A 10,278-nucleotide genomic window follows, 5' to 3' on the forward strand; every position below is an offset into this window, starting at 1 on the left:
AAGACCTTTATGCTGAGAAGTACTTTTGTAATAATCAAACCATCTCTTCTCCATTCAGGACTAGACACTGGAGTTATTTATCCAAGGTCACATCAATCGATCGTCAAGAGTGTACCCAAGACCCAGCAGCAAGTCTTGCTTACATCTATACATTCCACAGACTGCATGCATTTTCATCATTAAATGTGTTAGATATTGGGTCGCCTGGGTGGCTCAATGGTTGAGCCTCTGCGTTTGGCTCAAGTCTTAATCCCACATCCTGGGATCAAGTTCCGCATCAGGCTCTTCTCTGGGAGCCTGCTTCTCCCTCTGGCTATGTCTCTGCCTCTCTCTCTGTGTCTCTCATGAATAAATAAATAAAATCCTTTTTAAAAAAGTGTTAGATATTATCTAATGTGGTCACATACACACATAATTGTGACCAGTAAGATGAAAACACTTTCTACAGAAAGGCAAGTCCAACTTCCTGCTGAGCCCAATAATCTTTAAAAGACACGCCTCACCTGATTTACAGTTAATTTCTCTCCCCTAGACATGAAAGTCTTCTCCAACACAGTGTCATTTTGGAAGGATCTCAGCAAGCTTGGCACTTTGGAAATTTTACTGGGCTAGTTTTTCCACCATGGGGGCCTTGGCTCTTCCTGCTGCCCATTATAGCCACGGCAAAAATTGAGCCATCCAAGCTCTTCGGTACACCTGGATCCCGACACAGAAAAGCAAGGATTGACATAGGCCAACGTTTTCAATGTAACATGAAATGACAGAAAAGGCTCTTTGATTCACCCAGGTCCTAAAGGCATTGTCCTCTGGATCAGAGAAGTAGCTCAAGGGAAACAGAAAGCCCTAACAGACTAGTTTTCCTTTGGCCTTTAGGAAGCTCAGAGCTGATTTTGCTGGTGAAGTTTAGTTCTGATATGAGGACTTAACCCCTACCTTATCTTAACCCTCAATTTCCTACTGTAATTACCTTTACTTTGTCATATATGTTCGAGTCATTGCTCACTTTTCTAAAAAACATAGTGAATTTATTTTTATGGTTTCAACATCACGAAATAATTACAGAGTCACTAAAAGTTTTAAAGATATTACAGAGAGGTTCTGCTTACATTTACCTAATTTCCTCTGGCAGTTACACTTAATGTAAATACAATATTTTTGTATTTTATGTAAATACAGTAAAGTATCACAACGAAGAACTTGATGTTGGTACAATGTGTGTATATAGCTCCAGATCACATTATCGTGTGTGTGGATCCACGTGACTATCTAACTTCCCTGGCAGTCAAGGCACAGAACATTCCACCCCCACAGAGATCTCCTTTGCCCTACCCCTTTCTACTCACCTCCCCACTACTAACCCCAACCCCTGGCAACCACTTCTGTGTTCTCCATTGCTGTAATTTCGTCAATCTGAGAAAGTTGTATAAATGGCTTCATGCAGTATGGGAAGTGAATGTATTTTTAAAGTACATTTATTTGTTCACTCATCTAGTTCTCTAGATCATTTTCACTTGATATTTTATTCATACATTCACTTATTCAAGTGAATAAGTTTCTGGGCTGGGGAAGCCACTGCTAACAGAGATTCAAAGTTTTCTGAGTACCCCTACTGCCCAGAAGTTCATAATTTGGTTTTAGGAGACCAAAGCCAGTAAAACAACTTTGGACTTCTGGCTCCAGAACTGTGACAGAACAAATGTCTATTGTTCTAAGCCACTGTGTTTACAGTCATTTGTTATAGCAACCATAGGAAATTGTTATATGCCCCATCGACTTGGACAGCGCCTTTCTAATACATGGGAAGTACTCAAGAAATGTTTCATGGTTGTCTTTGAGTTCAGAATAAAAGGAAAGACTCTTCCAAAAGGGAATTCCTGAAAGCCTTCATGGAAATAGGATTTGGGTTGTTCCTTAAAGAATCAGGTGAATTATAATGGGAATAAATGGAGGAGGAGATATGTCAAGTGGCAGGATTAAGATGGGCAAAGCAAGGAGGCGGGCAAGCCCAGGACTATGAGGGCAATGGCACTGGCCCAGTTTGGCTGGGATGGAAGAGTACAGATGCTCTGGCTCCCTCATTTATTAGCCTATGTATGGGTTTTCAATGGCTTTCCTCCAACACAATCAATTCTACCAATGTGGGAAATGTGTACAGATTATTCTAAGCATTCTAAAAACCTAAGCATAAGCAAGGGTATTCTGTGGTGTGCTACAGAAATCCAAGCGGGTCTCCTTGACTCCCCTTCAAGAAAAGCTATTTGGAACCTAGTAGGACAGAAAGAAATTTTTCCCTCCTCTGGGAACTGGCTCTGTCAATTACTGACCAATTGTTTATGATGGTTTAGCTAGCGTTCTGTAATAGTTCTAACTCACAAACTCTATTCATCAGCTTCGTGTAGATGTGGTAATTCTCACAGCAAACTGGACTCGTCCTGTCTCCAAGGACCCCTAATACTCACTTCACTCCCAGCATCCAAAAAGGAAAATATAGTCAATTCTATTTTATCCAGTATTCTTCTCAGACTCTGTTAACAAGAACATCAGTGTATCTAATGATAGTACGTGTAGTACTGCTCATGACCCTGAGATACCGTAAGGTCTTGACAGGTCTTATGAATTCTCAAAGTCAAAATCCAATTAATTCAATGCAATTGCTTATTTACAAGAATTCTGCATTAACCAGTTCCATTCCATTAAAGAACAGAGTTTTCCACAATGGTAACCCCTAATTGATAGATTCCCCCAAACTCCAACATTGTCTCCCTGCCCCTCACCCCAAGAGCAACTGCAGAATGATTTGGAACTTGAGGGAATATATAGATTTTGAAGTGGAAGTAAGAGATAGGTAGGCCAATGGAACAGAACGAAAAGTCAAAAAACAGCCCCAGACAGGAATTTAGCACACTCCCAAGGTGGCATTAGAAATCAGTAGTGAAAACAAATTACTGCATTGAAGATGAAAGATAATTGAATTAATCAAACTGGATAGCAACATAAATAATAATTAAGCTGAATCTGTATGTCACATGATATAGTAAAACAAATTCTCAGTGGATTGTTTAATAGAAACAATACCATAAAAGCACTAGATAAAATGTAGATCTATATGTTGTCAAACGATGTTTAAAGCATGACATCAAAGCCACAAACCATAAAAGATGGACAAATTTGCAAAATTTAAACTTCAGAATGGGAGAAAAAACAAAACTAAAGTACAATGGACAAAATTAAAAGGGAAAAAAGGTCGACCTACATAGCAAAGAATTAACAGCCTTTTGTAGATGATTCTTTCATTACCTACAGGGCTTAAAAGCAATTCCTGCACACACAGTCCAACTCAATTAAGCACTCTTAACCCCAGATTCTTAAAACAAATGTAGGAAGGCTATTTATTGGATTCCCCATACAAGGAATAAAGTGGCCCCCCCAAAGAATCCCAGATCATTATTTTCCCACAGCACAGTCTTCCTTGGGATGGATGCATACAATGGTAGTAGAAGCATTAACAGTGTTTATATCTGTGTTGGGGTGAATTATGTTTTCCTTTTTCCTGACTATATTTTCTAAGTTTCTAAATTGAATATACTTTGCTTTGGAAATAAGGGAGGAAATTTTTATATTGGCCTGACTTAATTGCAAGAAACAGAAACCAATCCTGCCTGTTTTAAGCAAATAGGGGATTTATCATTTATCTCGAATATACTAGGTAGCTCACTGAATTATAGAGAAGGCGGGAGACCAGGCTCGGGCCCAAGCAGACAGAAAGAGCTTCCAAATCATACTCCAAAGTCTGTCTGGGGAGAAAACAGCAGCTGTCCCACCAAGCAATAGATGCTAATCTTCAGGCCACCTTTACCTCTGTACCAGGAACTTGATCTCAGAACAAACCCAACTGTCCCTGCTACAAGAAAGAGGTCAGTATCACCTCTGCCTCTTACCGTCATTTAGTCGAGGGCACAGTCAGCAAAATGAACTGGCCTAAGTCGTGTGCCTCCATCCCAAGATGTCAGGGAAAAGAAACATCTGGCATTTTAAGCCTCTATAGCAGGTGGATGTCTTTTCATCTTGTTAAGGCTCATAAGACAGACAACTCCCTAAACATAGAAAGATGGTTCATATGTTGGGTGGTCAAGAGGACAGTGGATATCCACTTCTTAATACACTTTAAAGAATTGATTTTGGGGGCACCTGGGTGGCTCAGTGGTTGAGTGTCTGCCTTCGGCTCAGGTCGTGATCCGAGGGTCCTAGGATCGAGTCCCACATCGGGCTTCCTGCAGGGAGCCTGCTTCTCCCTCTGCCTATGTCTCTGCCTCTCTCTGTGTCTCTCCTGAGTAAATAAAATCTTTTATAAAAAAAGAGATTTTCATCAAAAATATAGGGGGAGGCAGAAATCTGTGAAAAGTGGTAATAGAGGGAATCGTGAAGACAGGGTGAGCATAATTCAGGGAAGGATGGAGGCCTCCTCCACCTGCTGCAAACTCTCTTCCTCTTCCCTTAAAATGGGATTTCCCTTTAATTTTATTATTCCTCTAAGATTCTGTAATTAATACATTATTGGGAGTTAAACATGCTTTCTCTAAAGTAAAAATTCATTTGTAATAGTTACCAGGTTATCAATAATGAATAATGTGTGAATTGATCATAGTGTTTTTTTAATACACCTGCCTAAAAAAATGGCCCCATTTCCTATCTTGGAACGGAGGGGAGGGAGATGAAGGGAAACAGGAGTATGCAGCAGGCCAGGATGAGGGGTGCCAAAGAAGGGTTCAGAGTATGGTGAGAGCAGAAGAGGCCTGAAGGGACACAGATGATAAATGCAGAGAGAGCAGAAAGGAAAGTAAAAAATACTGGAGACACATCCCCACTTCGGAAATTTTCTTGAAACATCTGGAGATCAAGAGTAAGATGAGAGAAAAAACATCTTCACGGACTCAAATGGACCCCAAATGTGGGCTCTTATTGCTGAGTCAGTTATCTCACGGGCTACAAACGATTCCAGACTAAAAAGGTTATCCTGACCTAGCTTCCGTTTCCTACCATCCAGTCTGATGGAGCACTGTCCAATCCACTGGCTGCATCCCCAGGGGAGCGCACACTAGGGTCTGAGATGTACTGTGGGGGAAAGGCTGCCCAGCCTCGGAACCAGGGATAACTGTGCTCTTTATAGCGGATGCTACGTGCCTCATGCATGTGATGCTGTCCTTGCACCGGCTGCTAGGAAGTTGAGTCACATGGAGGCCAGCTCCAGAAAAGCGAGCGGTATATTATGGTGTCTATGACATGTTTTCTGGATTCCAAGCTGCTGCTTATTTTTCCTATCCTTTTTGGTATTTGCCATCCCCCTTCTCCTCTCCCATATTAAGGAAAACATTGCAAGCCACCTTAATTTCCTTTTTGTCATGAGGCAGGGCGAAAACAATAAATATGCATATTGACATTTGCTTGGGAACCTCGAATGGAAATTCAAGGCTCTTTATTCTGGTTAGACATCAGATCACAATTAAATCTTCCTCCAATTCTCTGTCGTCCTGGTAACTGCTCTCTACTTAGAACATGAGGGCGAGATTACCCAAAAGGGTCTGGAAGGGGAGCAAGAGCTTATTAAGGAGCTCTTTCGGATGCTCAGAACCACGCAAGCTGTGCCAGAATGGTAGCGTGGAGTCGGAGAAAAGCCCCCCTTCAGGTTATCCCAATCGCTGTGATGTATTTGGGCTTTGCTGCCGTTAAGTAGTTATGTACATTATAATAACAAGATTGGCTATGGCACACCAAAAATATTGACAATGAATAGTATTTTGGATAATCACAGATTGCAAATCCTCTTAAACGCATTCAACTCTAACAGATATATTTAGACTTAGATGAACAGTAGCTGGAGGAATTTCTTAAAGTGTCAATTGGTGTGAATGAATAAAGATGGTTTTAAAGGAGCCATATTGCTTAGGGATTAAGGCCAACTGGAACAATTCACGTTAAAAAAAAAAAAAAGCCTCCAAGCTCAAGAGAGCAGCTCCCCTTTATTCAATTGAGGCACATACACTGGAGTCCTTGAGGCCTGGTGCTGGCAGCACTGCCATGACGGTTCAGCTCTCTCCATCCATAGAAGAGTTTTTAATTGTGCATAAACGGGAACGCACAGCTCCTGTGAGACAATGTTTGTAGCAAGGAGGAGGAAAACAAAATTTAAGTAGCAGTCATTTTTATTTTGGCTTAACAGATTTTAGCAGGAAGACTCTGAATATGAATCGGCTTCATTTTTAAATCCTGAAGACAAATTCTGAAGCAGCCCATAAGGTGCCACTTTAGTCTGAGGCAATTAAAAAAAGCCTAGAATAGCAAGCAAGAAAAATCACACAATTTGTTTGGACATTGCAGGGGAAAAGTTACAAATTATATGAGCTCCATTCCTATATCCTCCCTACATCTCTTTGCTTTTATCCTCTTCCAGGGTTTTGGAGGTGGGAATGGGACAGGAGACATGGGCATAAAGCGTTAAGAAACGAAGAAACGTTTATAATACTTAAGATACTGCTTGTCGTGTTTTAATTGCCGTAATATAAAGCATGTTACAAGCACTTAATAAGGATTTATCCCCATAAGTGAGTGGGTCTTCTCAAGAGTTGATTCCCCTCTTTGGGGCACTTGATGGGATGAGCACTGGGTGTTATGCTATATGCTGGTAAATTGAACTCTAATAAAAAAAAAAAAAAGAGTTGATCCCCTCTTTGATAATTTGGGGCAACACTAAAAAAAATAAAGACTTACTAGAAGTCATTTCTCTCTTTTTTTTCCTTTCATGGTCCTTAAGGACCACCAGAGAAGGCATTTTCGAACTTACATTCTTTGTTATCTAGAGTGACCTGGAAACTACTAGGAACGTAGTTTCTCAAAGTGAACTACTGAGGGAGGGTGCCCAGGTACTGGGATTTCCTGTAGGTTCCACTTTTAATGTCGCCTTCACCATCTTCCTGTAGCCTGTAAGAAAGCCACTTAATGATGAACAAAACTCATTAGTATAAAATCAGGCTGAGTCTGTATAGTAGCTGTTCACAATGTGGAAAATCACTTTTTCATGGCTTATTTTCTTTTAAAATGTATGCCCCTTTCCCATCCTTAATGTGTTCTGTATATATGAAACAAATACTCTTCACAGCGGGACCTGGACTCAGGGGCCTCAAAACCCAATAAAAGAGTCCTGGAGCTTAATGGTCCTTAAACGCTCGACATCTTTGTCACTTAATGTAAAATCCATCTGATCTAATAGCCGTGACTGAATTATAGATATATAATTTTTTTTCTATTAAATGTTAATCTTCTGACTTGGCAGAGCAATAGAAGCTCTAAATTATTAAGAAGGCAATAACCTCTCTAAACTCTTTCCTGAATTCAGAATATTCCCAGGACTGCTATCGTGAAAAACAAATTGCAAAGCTGTTTAAAATATAAAAATCAGGCCCACTCAGTACAATTTGATGCCAAATATCTATTATAATGGGCATTATTTTTATTGATGTCTCTTCCAGTATTTCACAGAGTAGAACATATATAGGTAGGTACAGATACAGACATAGACGCACACACGTAGACACACACCACTACTGGGGAAGCAACCCTCACAAGTCTTGGCTCTTTCTCATTTACATATGACATTTTTGTAACCTTCCCTTTTTGGTTGAATCCATTCATCATCGATGTTTGTTCACGCGGGCATAAATAATGAACATGCCCCCTAATGCATAAGTGATGTCACATGACCAATTATGCTAACCACGAGTGCTCTTAAAGCCCAGGGAGCTTCCCTGGAATGCCACCTCTGCGGCAGCTTCTTCTTTCTTTCTTTCTTTTTTTTTTTTAAATCTCTACAATCATGGCTCTTGTGAGGCAGAGGCCCCTATATGTGGTCAGAAACAGAAGCCCTAAGAAGCAGGTTATTATTAATCTGGAGAGGTCCAATCTAGGCAGCTTCAAATAGCCAAGGCTGGGGCATGGAAATAATTTCCAACAACAAAGTCTTGGGATCCAGTTTAGGCGGGGTTATCACTGAATGAAAGGGAGCAGAGATGCCCATTTCCCGTTTTGTATTTTGTACATAATATGTTTTACAGTGCCATTTTTCTTCCTGCTTTCTGAAACGTAGTCACTGCTGAATATCGCTCACCACATTTAGCAGCCAGGAGTGAGGCCCAGTCTCTTCCTTCTCTGGCAGGCGCGTACCACCATATTTTTGCATGCTCATCGCAGGCAATTCTCTTTCCATCCTTATTTTGGTGCCAGAGGTACTGCTATTACTTTGATGCACAGAACTTGCAAGAAGAAAAAAGATCACGCGAAGTTGCAGAGTCCAGCGATGGGAATAAAGAGGCAGTAAGAAGTTTTCTTCCACTGTAGTGAAGTGGATGTCCGGAGAAGCTTGTAGCCACTGCCATCTAAGATTTAGCTTCAGTGGGAGTGGAGACTAATATACCTCATCATCCTGGGCACCCGAAATTAATGTGAAACTCTTCCCTTTTCTAGCTTGAAACAAGTAAACCAAGAACACGAACCCTTCAGGTAGATAAGAAGCATGTGTATGAGAACAGTTTTTATTTTTTTTTTATTTTTTAAATATTTTTTTTAAGATTTTATTTATTTATTCATGATAGTCACAGAGAGAGAGAGAGAGAGAGAGGCAGAGACACAGGCAGAGGGAGAAGCAGGCTCCATGCAGGGAGCCCGACGTGGGATTCGATCCTGGGTCTCCAGGATCGCGCCCTGGGCCAAAGGCAGGCGCCAAACCGCTGCGCCACCCAGGGATCCCTATGAGAACAGTTTTTAGATGTTTGTTCGAGGAAAGCTGGTAACAGTGGGGGGTGGGGAAGCACTCATGTTGGGAAGCTGCAAGGTTTTCAAAGCAGCAGCAATGATCCAATGCAGAAGAGAGTTTTAAACCATGTAATATTTGGCTAGGGTCAAGAGCAAAGGCTGAAATAAAAAGCAAGCCAGCAGAAAGATTTGGCTGCATTTATCTGGGGTTTTAGAACAGTGCAGGTATAGCTAGTGAATAGTCACTGTAATATTCAAATTTTAAGATGGTCATTAAATGAATATTCAATTTTAATAGTTATTTTATAACATGGACCCTCTGGCAAAAAGAATGAGCTTTCCTGATGAAGCAGGAATGATAAGAATGAAACTGAACAGTGGGAGAGTAATAGAGCTTTCAACAAAGGGACACATCCCAATAGGAATCTGGTGATTCTTTCAGAGAGCACTCACATCGCAGACACAACTCATCTTCCTTCAGATGTCATAATTTTTCTGAACACAGAATAGCAGAGAGACCAGCATTGCCCACTGTATATTCTACTTGTTTACCATCTAAAAAGCTTTAGCCTTCGGTGTTATAAATGCAATGTCTGCCTCTGATATCAAAATGTGGGTGAGAGAAACACTGGGATTAATTCAAGGAGGTTACTCGCTCCTCCACTCTGTATCACAGACCAAAAATGGGCAATACCATCTGTACGCTGGACCCCAACACTCCCTATTCCAAATTCTCCAAAGTGGCACATGCCAAAATTGGCCTTGTAAATCTTTTATGAGGATGTTCAAAACAATATTCTACGGAAAACATTTTATTAGTGATTGAAAACAAAATAAAGTACACACAAGATTCCCCTCCCACTTCTATTAAGGAAAATACAACACTGAAATGTGAGTATTCAGTAAAGAACATTCTCTACTTCAGAGCTTCAAAGGAGACCTAAATAAAACTCCCAACACAGAACTCATGCATAAGAACATGAAATATAAAAATCAAAGAATCCAAATATTACTCATGTAAACTATCTAAAGAATTAAAAATAAATCCAATTCTGATTTTTCACTGTTTCTACACTGAAGAAATATGATGGCTTCTGGTGGGAGAGGCTATTTTGAGGGCTGTTTGCCTTGTTATTACACAAAATCGGAACAAAAAAAATCTGGTTCTGGATGTTCAAAGATTATTGCTGGCATGGTCAGCGGAATATGCGACTCTTGATCTCGGGGTGGTTAGTTTGAGCCCCATGTTGGGCACAGAAAAATAAGAAATCTGGTTCAGGACGCTCAAAGATTATTGCTAAGGCATATTTTGCAATTAAAAGAAAATGTGTTTGAAAAGATTAATTTGTTCAGTTTATTTGCTAATGGTCAAAATAGTGATGTTTAATCTGGATGGTAAACAAAATACTAATAAAAAGAGCAAAAGATATAACTTTCCTTAATGAATGTACTCAGTAAAAATGGTTGGTTACAATA

This window comes from Canis lupus, chromosome 30, assembly GCF_003254725.2.
Source record: "Canis lupus dingo isolate Sandy chromosome 30, ASM325472v2, whole genome shotgun sequence".
Lineage (NCBI taxonomy): Eukaryota > Metazoa > Chordata > Mammalia > Carnivora > Canidae > Canis > Canis lupus.